Source organism: Rhineura floridana, chromosome 17 (genome assembly GCF_030035675.1).
Source record: "Rhineura floridana isolate rRhiFlo1 chromosome 17, rRhiFlo1.hap2, whole genome shotgun sequence".
Classification (NCBI taxonomy): Eukaryota; Metazoa; Chordata; class Lepidosauria; order Squamata; family Rhineuridae; genus Rhineura; species Rhineura floridana.
In genome coordinates, this window is record NC_084496.1 from 5592436 (window position 1) to 5602695 (window position 10260).

General features: G+C 43.8%; 1 long non-coding RNA gene across 1 annotated transcript; it reads left to right on the forward strand.

Moving 5' to 3' along the window:
* The first annotated feature begins 2294 nt into the window (after window positions 1-2294).
* On the forward strand, window positions 2295-2997 carry LOC133372134 (uncharacterized). The gene is made up of 3 exons (XR_009759450.1): window positions 2295-2381; window positions 2483-2557; window positions 2658-2997. It is a non-coding gene; the product is annotated as an uncharacterized LOC133372134 (long non-coding RNA).
* Window positions 2998-10260: the final 7263 nt, after the last annotated feature.

Sequence of the window (10260 nt, forward strand, 5' to 3'; positions counted from 1 at the left end):
TAGTTCTGTGCATTGTCCATGCACAGCAGAGGTTGAGAACTTTCAGGCCCGGAGGCCAAACACAGCCTGCTGAGACTCTCCTCAGGCCATACCCTTTCGCCAGCTCTGCTTCACACCCTCTTTGAGGGCTGGAACATGCCCTTGCTTCAATAAGGTCTCTTGCTTGCCCAGAGGTAGGGCAGAGAGGGGTGTCCAAGTGTGTGTCGAACCTAGCCTACTGACCAAAGGTGACATTCACATCCATTGCTCCACCCACTTTTGCCTCTGGTCCCACCCACCACTGGCATGTGGGCTCGGAAGGTTGCCCAGAAGGGAATGCAGCCCTCGGGCTGAAAAGTTTTCTCCACCCTGGGTTAAAAATTCCACTTGGGGTGAACACGCACGCACACACACATTGTGCTCTCTGCAGGATCCCTGACCATGGAAGCCAGGCTGGAGTGAAGAGTAGCTTTTGGTCTTATCTCCACCTACAGCCCACTTTGCAACCTTCTGATATACATTAATAAAAATCCATCATAAAATCAAAGCAATACAAAAGCACTGACACCTGGCCATCAGCCTGCATTGCCTGCATCTGGAACTTCATAGTTTTGGCTTTCAGATTTGACCTACGCCTGCCTTGGATCATGTTTTATGCCTCTGACTCCGTTGGGTCTAAAACCATTGCATGTCAACTGAATGCCTATGCATGTCAGCTAATCAATCACAGCAAGACATCTAATGCTTTTGCATGCCAACAGCAAACATCAAATAGTGAAATCAAAAAGTGGCTGGTACAAGGTCGCAGAAAGCTTGTCTTGCAATGAGTTGGGCTACTGGACATCTAGCCCAGTGCTGTCTACTCTGAGGCTACATGCCTGCTAGTTGTTTCAAATGTAGCAAGACCGTTTTGTCTGGCTACGATTTGAAATGTATTTGCCCACGGCTGGACACATCTTCCTTCCTCATTGCTGATGTCAGACCTTTTAGGGCCGCCCACAGCACAGCTTTGGGCCAATAACGGTCTCGGCCTGAGCCTACAGCGAAGCGTTTAGACTGACTAACAATGTGCCTCCACTTTCGGCAAACAGGTGGAGATGCGATGAAAACAGTACAACTGCAAGTGAGTTTCCACAGTAGCAAGGGAAGATCTGTTTCATCTCTCTCAGCTTTTCATATTTCCAATCTGAAATTAAATTCTCCACATTTCTGCAGCAATTTGCAATTTTTTTTAAAAAAATGAAAATTCTCCTACTAAACAAATGTTTTGTAGGCAGGTTTGTAGGCAGGAATTACAGAACATACACCAATTGGAATCAAAGCAGTAGGTCTTCCTTAAGGTTTTGCAGCCAGAAACATACTAAAAGCAGGATTGCGTATAACTGTCCCAATACCTTCATGAGCACAAATCTTCATAAATGCATAATAAAAAGGACACAGGCAAGGGCCCATAGCCTATTAACTATATTTATCCAATATGATGGTGATGATTTACTGTATCTTCTTAAATGAAAAATTATTGACATTCTTTAGGCTGCATTGTCCACACAAAAAACCTGTGATATAGGTCAGTTCTGCCCCCCCTTTACTGACTGGAGAACTGACTAGAGCTGAGAAATATTATTTTATCCAAAAGCCACATAGTATTGTGGCTGAGGCCACAATGAAGCTGGGATAATATAAGCATCTGCAAGAGAAATAAGAGGGAGAAATGAAATAACATAAAAATGATGGAAGTATTGCATTTGGCCTGATTTCCCTAATGATCCTGAATCATATTATTATTAGTGTTGTTTTGGCACTTCTAATCTAGATGTCGATTTCTCATTACGTGCTGACTGTGGGTCAAAGTACAAGCCATAGAGAATGGCTGCTTCAAACACTTACTATATCTTTATTCTTCAGTCTAGTGAAATTGAAATGGTCTATTAATTTTCGTAATAAATTTAAGGTACTGCTGCACCGTAAATTACAGGAAAGAGAACTATTCTGGATTCACACTTTGGATACAGCATCGCCACGGGGCCTGAATGAAGACATCAATTGGACTGTGCGATTGTGAATATTATATTTGGAATGAGCAACTGTGAAGCAGTTTTCTTCCTGGCATAAGTTTTTCAAAGGAGATAGTGAGGTTTTCTAGTGGTGTGGCATGTTCCAATTTTTTTCGCTCTTGTTTGATGACACTCATGGAGTAAGAAAAGAGTAGAAGCAAACAAGTCACAGCAGGATATATGTAAAAACTCAGATACACTCATGGGATATCCCTTTAAAAGTGACTAAGTAAAAAAAAAGTTTCAATGAGCCTTTACATGTATATAACTTCATACAGAAGCCAGAGTTTGTAAGAATATTGGTGGGTATATAAGGAAATGGTTGAATTAGAAAGGTTCATAAAAAGGGTGAGTGTTATATGATATGACATAGAAGGAATGTTATGGTTCCCCTATATTATAATGTGCAATTTTTCAATTATTATTATTTACTTTTTTACTTACTCTAGAGTGAACACATCTACTGACTAGCCCTAGTTTTCAAGATTAAGACAGATGCTTAGATAATACTGTATAGCATACAGGTAAGTATCTTCATTCGTGAAGATATAGAGAACCCCGCCCCTCTTCATAGATATTTGGAAATGTAAACTGCTATATACTTATGTTCTGCTCTATCTATAGATTATAAGAACTACCACTGAGACCTAAAAGGAGATCATTATTATACACCATAAATTTTTCAACAGCGGACACTGAAGAAGACCTGATATAGGTCAAAATTCATACGGTCTTTTGCTAAGCTGATCTTTCATCAAGTTTTTGTATTAAGAAATGATTGTGAAGTTGGCATGTCTAGATATATACACACACAGTAGATTGTGGATATTATGCAAGCCTTCCATCTTCATACATGATGACATATGTTTATTTAATTTATTTATCTATTTTATATCCCACCGTTCCTCACAGCAAGAGCCCAGGGCACCAATGTTACGTGATGAAGATAGTTGTTTTAATTATGTTTTATGGTGACAACTATTAAATAATACAAATGTACATATTTCTAATACTTGAGTTAGCACACTACTTTGCCCAATTTGTTATTACAACAATCCCCCCCCCAATGCAATCTCTCTCTGATTAGCTAAGAAAAGGTGCATGAAACCTTGTCGAATGCTACAGGCAAAATCATAGCTGGTGTGATAAAGTATTCCTTTTTAACTGCTTCATAGTGGGATCTTAGTCCAGGCTGCTGAGATGGCCTGTGACATACAGGGCGACACTAAGGTGTAGAGCAGTGACATGTTCCTGCTAAACACCAAGCAAAATTTGGTTAGGGAAAAAAAATGAAGAATGTATGGAACGTCTTATTTTCCTGGACAATACAGGCAATAGACAAATAAAGGGCAGGGACCTCCAGCAAGCAGAAAATTATTTCCAACATACTAAAACTCACTCCAACCATCTCAGGCGTCCTAGCCTTATGGCAGGATTGGCCAATGCGGTGCCCTCCAGATGTTGGATGAACAGTTCCATCATGCCTGACCATAGACCATGCTGGTTGGGGTTGATGAGAGTTGGAGCCATCAAGATCTGGAGGGCACTACGTTGGCTATCCCTGCCTTAAGGCAAGAGTTAGGACATTGAACTTGTCAAAGATTATCAATACCTTCACAGTCATTAACCAAAATGGAGACAATAGTCATGAAATCAGAAGAAGGCTAGGACTGGGTACGGCAGCTATAAGAGAACTAGAAAAGGTCCTCAAATGCAAAGATGTATCACAGAACACTAAAGTCAGGATCATTCAGACCATGGTATTCCTGATCTCTATGTATGGATGTGAAAGTTGGACAGTGAAAAACGTGGATAATAGAAAAATAGACATTTGAAATGTGGTGTTGGAGGAGAGCTTTGCGGGTACCATGGACCGTGAAAAAGACAAATAATTAGATGTTTGAACAAATTAAACCAGAACTATAATTAGAAGCTAAAATGATGCAACTGGGGTTAACATACTTTGGACATAATGAAAAGACAGGATTCAGTAGAAAAGACCATAATGCTGGGAAAAACAGAAGGGAGTAGAAAAAGAGGAAGGCCGAGCAAGAGATGGATTGATTCCATAAAGGAAGCCACAGCCCTGAACTTACAAGATCTGAACAGGGTGGTTCACGACAGATGCTATTGGAGATCACTGATTCATAGGGTAGCCATAAGTCGTAATCAACTTGAAGGCACATAACAACAACACAAGTACAGGGATAAGGAACTCCTGCGGCTCTCTAGGGTTTCATGCAGGGGTCTCTCTCAGCCCTGCCTGGAGATGTCAGGGATTGAACCTGGGACCTTCTGCATACAAAGCAGGTGCTCTACCACTGAACTGCAACCTTTCCCATTGTATAACTTGTACTTTAGAGGTTAAACGTGAAAGGCTTTGTAGTCTCTGTGACCACTTGGACCCAAGGTGCACTTCAAGATGGTCAAAGAAGCAAAGAAAGCACATGGAATTGTTCCATCGTCCCTCTCATTAGCAACCCCCATTTGTTCACCTGAAAACCTTTAGACTAGACTAATTAAACTCAAACCGTAATCATGTTCCTATATATTTTCCTTCTTACCTGGATCTTCCATACAAACAGTGGATGGCTCTATGCCTTCCTGTGAGCACTATATCAAGCAGAGATCTTCCATTCCGACATTTATGATGTATGTAATAGAGAGCGAGCCTGAGATGTTATTAGACTGTGTAGTATCGGCCTGAAATATAAGGGATTTTGGTACAATAGATGGAGAATTTGTTTGTGCTTTCAGGTATTGGAAGCTACTTTTAGCTATTCACCTTCCTCTTCTCCATGTAGGTATTTTTGCAAATCTGTATGATTTTGTTGTTGTTAAGGCACTGTTGTAGTATAGTGACTATGGCCTAACTTCTCACTGAGGTAGTCAACCTGCATCTGGGTCAGGCCACTTCAGCTGCAGGTGGAGGACTCACATGGTTGAATGGGGAAATCTCTGCATATAGAAAACTAGCATATCAGGGAGAAGGGCTTTCTCTCTGACATGCTACTTTTCTATGTGTGGGGAAATTCTTTTCTTTTTGCATAGGGGACCAGTGAATCACACAACTTCCCTTCCTTACCAATACATACCCCTGCAGCCTGAAGAGATTTTTAAAAAATCCAGGTAAAATCTTACCCATGTGGTTGTGCTAAATGTATGTGTCAGCCTCTTGCATGCATTTTGCTTATCTCCCAAACCCATGCCCTCCTCTTCCTGCTGCTGCCATTTGTTGGGTGTCTCAGGGTCCTAGAATCTTAATTATTTAATACTTTGGGCTCTTAGGATTATGAAGCCTTAGAAAACGTAAGTGCAGAGACAAAATACTCTCATTCACCGGCTGTCATGTGTTTAATTAGAGATGCTGATGAACCCTCCTTTATTTATTTATTTATTTATTGCACTTGTATATCGCCCCATAGTCAAAGCTCTCTGGGCCGTTTACAGCAACCAAAAACATTAAAACAAACATACAATTTAAAACACACTTGGAAGCACCTTTGTATTTTCACTGGAGTAGCCAGGGGAGAAGGCTCCTTGCATGAAGGACTCAAGGACTCGAGGCTGAAGACTTGCCTGTCTCACAAATGTGAGGCCTTGCATCCCACAAGGTATCAGCCACCGTGCCCTGACACTGCATTTTGTTGAAGGGGATGGCAGACGTACCATTTTTGAGGTGAGGTGGCAAGGCTTATTTTGAAATCCAGTTGGCTTCAAGCAAAGCCACAATGGTTGTGCTCTGCCACCATAATCAGATGGTGTAGGATTATGTGCAAGTAGGATACTTCTGAATACCAGTTGCCGGTAGCTGCAGGAGGGGAGAGTGCTCTTGCTGGCGGGCTTCCCATTGGGGCATCTGGCTGACCACTGTGAGAACAGGATGCTGGACTAGATGGGCCACTGGCCTGATTCAGCAGGCTCTTCTTATGTTCTTATGCATCCCTTGAAAGCCAATAGCCAGGAACTGGATGGGAAAAGGCCAGAAACCATCATCAGTGCCCTATAGCTGAGCTACGGTCCTTCTGCTAGGGTGAGACCGATATGGGCTGTAAAACCATATCAAGCTGTCCTCTACTGACCTCCAGCCTTGCTAGTCCAGGTGTTGCCAGACTATGAATCCCACCATCGCTGACCATTGGCCATGCTGGCTGGGGCAGACAGGAGTTGTAATCCAGCGACAGGGTACCCCCCCTGCTTTAGGTGGTGCTAACAGTGTACAGCAGAGCTGATTTCAGTGCTTAATTTTCTAGCACACTTAAATCTCCCTTGTTCTGAGAGTAGTGATATTGTTTCAGGGAACAGCATGGGGCTGTTTTTGATATCAGCATGAGCCTGATTTGGGAGGGGGATAAACATTCCAAAAAGCCACTTCATCAGTGCTGAAAACTGCATAAGATTTAATAGAGGACATTTGCGCTTGCAAGAGGTGCAGCATGATAAAATATTTGTCTGTAGTCGAAAGAGGGAGCAGCAAATGCTGATGCTTCCCTTAACTATATTTTCTCCCCGTTCTCAGCATGGAAACCAAATCACCGTTTTCGTGATTGTCTTTCTGAAGGCTCCAATTTTACTTAAGCCTTGCAAATTGCAAGCCATTTCTCTGCGCAATCAGAACTAAGGTTCTGATCCCTTTCTAAAGAAGGGTTGGAAAAGACCAAAGATAACAATATATATATGTGTGTGTGGAGCTATTTTCAGCCCTCCACCCCCTCCCACCCCACCCCCCTCATCCCAGTTAATGCTTTATCTTCAAATACCAGGGGTGCAAAATCTTCAGAGAATGTCTATTTTCACGACTCCATTGAAATGATTAGGACCTGTACTGAAGTCTGGCAGCACTCAAGGGCAACTCCTACTCATTTCAATGGAGTGGAGCAATCCAGGCTCAAAGGGAGAACTCCTGAATCCTGACCTGTCATGTTCTGAAACCAGAGGTACCATTGCAATTCTCTTTTAAGTGATAGCCAAAAAAAAAAAAAAACCAACCCATGGGATTGGTGAGGAACAATAGATCTTGGGTCCAAATGCGGCCCTCCGGACCTCTGTATTTGGCCGTCAGGACTCTCCCCATGCCCCCTCCTCCACCTCACCTTCTTCCCCCAGGCCACATCCTTCAATAACACTGTGTTGTGTTGTCCTTGGGTATTTTTTTTTCTTGGCTAGAATGTGGTCCTTGAACTCTGATCATGCCTCTTGCTTATTTGGATGGAAGACTCTGTGTGTGTGTGTGTGTGTGTGTGTGTGCACGTGCGTGCGTGCACGCGCATGTGTGTGTAGAAACTCAATTAATGTACAAAGGTAAAATCTACATTTATTGCTCTGCCCACCTTTCTCCCTGGCTCCACCTACCACTGGCACATAGCCTCTCTGAGCGAATGCAGCCTCTGGGCTGGAAAACATTCCTCACCCCTGCTGAAAAGTCTCAGGGCCCAGGCTCATACATAACTAATTTATTTAACAATTCTTAGCACACTGGAGTAGACAGCCTGGCTGGGAGTCCAGAGTCTGTGAGTTCAAATCCCTGCTTGTGTCTCCTGGGCGTCAAGGGCCAGCTAAAGATCACCCCCACAGTGAGTGGCTCAGGGGTTACGTGCCCTGCCACCTGTGCAGCCGTGGGCAAGCGGCATAGTCCCAAGGAGCCCAGTTGCCCCCCAGTTTGCAGTTGTGGACAAGGAAGGGGCTGGCTTGTGCAGCTGTGGCAAGCTGAGCAGGCCCTAGCCAGCTGGGGAGGACTAGCCTCAGAGGGAGGCAATGGGAACCCCCCTCTGCATACCACTTACCATGAAAACCCTATTCATAGGGTTGCCATAAGTCGGGATTGATTTGAAGGCAGTCCATTTCCATTTCAACACAGGCACTGCCCTCAATAGATTCTCATCCTCCAAACCTGGCCTCAGTAAAGATCCCTCTGCATGCAGACAACACAACATTATTGTCTCATATTAGACTGCCTCTCAAGAGACCATCGGCTGGCTTTGGAGACCGCTGTAAACCAACCAGCTATGAGCCATGCTAATACCAAAGTGTTGGTTTTCCCAAAAAACCAAACCAAATGTAGATGGCCGTGTGATGGAACAGGTTGATTCTTATAAGCACCGTCACCTGGGTATCTACTTCCAATGTGTAGAGGTGAAAATTTAGGCCACCTTTGAGAGGGAAAACTGTCCTGGAAGCAAATATATCAACTGATTTTTCAAAGGGGGGGAAAGGGGCAGGAAATCAGCACACACAACCCCCCTGCCTAAAACACAAGTGTATTTCAGCACACAGAGAAGCTGGAATTGCTTGCCAGTTTAGCACAGACAGCTTTGTGATTTAATCGTAGCTCAGTGGCAGAGCCCCTGCTTTGCATGCAGAAGGCCCCAGGTTCAACCCCTGGCATCTCCAGGTAGGGCTGGGAGGCACTCCTGTCTTAAAGCCCGAGGAGCCACTGCCAGTCAGTGTAGACAGTACTGAGCTAGATGGACCAATGGTCTGACTCGGTATAAGGCAGCTTCCTATAACCAAACCAGCTGAGCCTTTGACTCAGCTTTCAGCTTCCAAGGAAAATGCTGCTCAATGGTCCCTCATGCATCCCACAGCTTCAGATTGAAGAAGTGATGCATCTTGATTTGGGGAGGTCAGTTCAGGATCTACACATCCCTCTCTTTGCAGCCCCCCCCCCAAGTGAAACTTTGCCCCTTCTGTATGTGGCGCTCCAACAAAGCTTTGTGGCACTAAAGTAACACAGCCGGAAAATTAATTGCCTCAAGGCAGCATCTGGAGCAAGCTGGTTCCACCATCCTGGAGTTCGCCTGATAAGCCACTTGGGTGAGTTAACTGGAATGAGTATTTGGTCAGGGTTAGGATTCTTGAACAGATAATCAGACAAGCGGCAAACGAGAAAAGACAGAGTTTCCACATTTGTTATCAGGGAGATGCTGTTTATTAGGGGGATACCTTAATATGAGGAAAAACAATGCTAGTTTTACACTTGGCTGGAGAATCTGCATTGCAAAATTCAGAGAGGTGTGGATGTCAAAGGATGGCTGTTTTGGTTTGTGTATTGTTATGGAAAGTAAGGAAGTTAGCTTTTAAATGTGAACTCAGTCAAATTTTGCCGGCCATCCTTATTTCCTCCCATGTTCAATATTGGTAATGTCTTGGGTTTCAAGCGAAGAATCTCCCAAGGGACACATAGTCATATCTATAACATAACAGATACAGATGCAGTCATAACAGATGCAGATCTAGGAACGAGGCGGAGATGCAATTCAGTTTGCATTTAAAGGCGAGCCTACCTTGTTTGCACCTTCCAAAACAAACCAACAATTAAGTCTTCACCTGGCACCAAAACTATGAAAAAGTTCGTGCTGGGCAGGCCTCCCTCGAGAGCATTCCATGAGGACGGGGACTACCACAGAAAAGGCCCTTTCTCTCACAGCCACCCTCCAGACCTCCCTTGGAGATGAGATGTAGAGAAGGCTTCAGATGACAATCTCAGGGTTCACCCAGGTTCATAGGGAAGCTATAGGAGTCCTGAGCCACATAAGGCTTCAAAGGACAAACCCAGGACTTTGAATGGGGTCTGGAAACAGTTAAAGAGAATATTGCTAATATGACTTTGTTCTACCCCCTGTGCAGTACCGGTTGCTGGGAATCACAGGTGGGAAGGGTATGGCTGTGCTCAGGTCCTGCTTATGGAGTTCCCATGGGCATCTGGATGGCCACAGAGAGAAGAAGATGCTGGACTAGATGGGTCACTGGCCTGATCCAGCTGTAGGGACCTTCTTATTTATCTCTTGTTGTAAAAAAAGAAATCCCTCTAAGCAGTTTGCAAAAGACATTAAAATTATCGATAAAACAGTTAAAAGCAAGTAATGAAAAACATTTTTTTAAAAACAAATTAAATACAGCAACAGAGAAAAAAAATTAAAACACATCAGCATCAGTGCTTCTGGATAGGCTTGCCTAAACAAAAAAGGTTTAAGCAGACACTGAAAAGATACAGCAAAGGTGCCTGCTGATGTCAATAGGCAGTGAGGTCCAAAGAGCTGGTGCTGCCACAACAGAAAAACAGTATCTTACAAGTGCAGAATGGATATTATGTGGCACCTGTAACGGTGCCTCTTCCACAGATCAATGTGCTTGAGTGGCAGAGCTTGGGAAAGTTACTTTTGAACTACAACTCGCATCAGCCCCAGCCAGCATGGCCACTGGATTGGGCTGATGGGAGTTGTAGTTC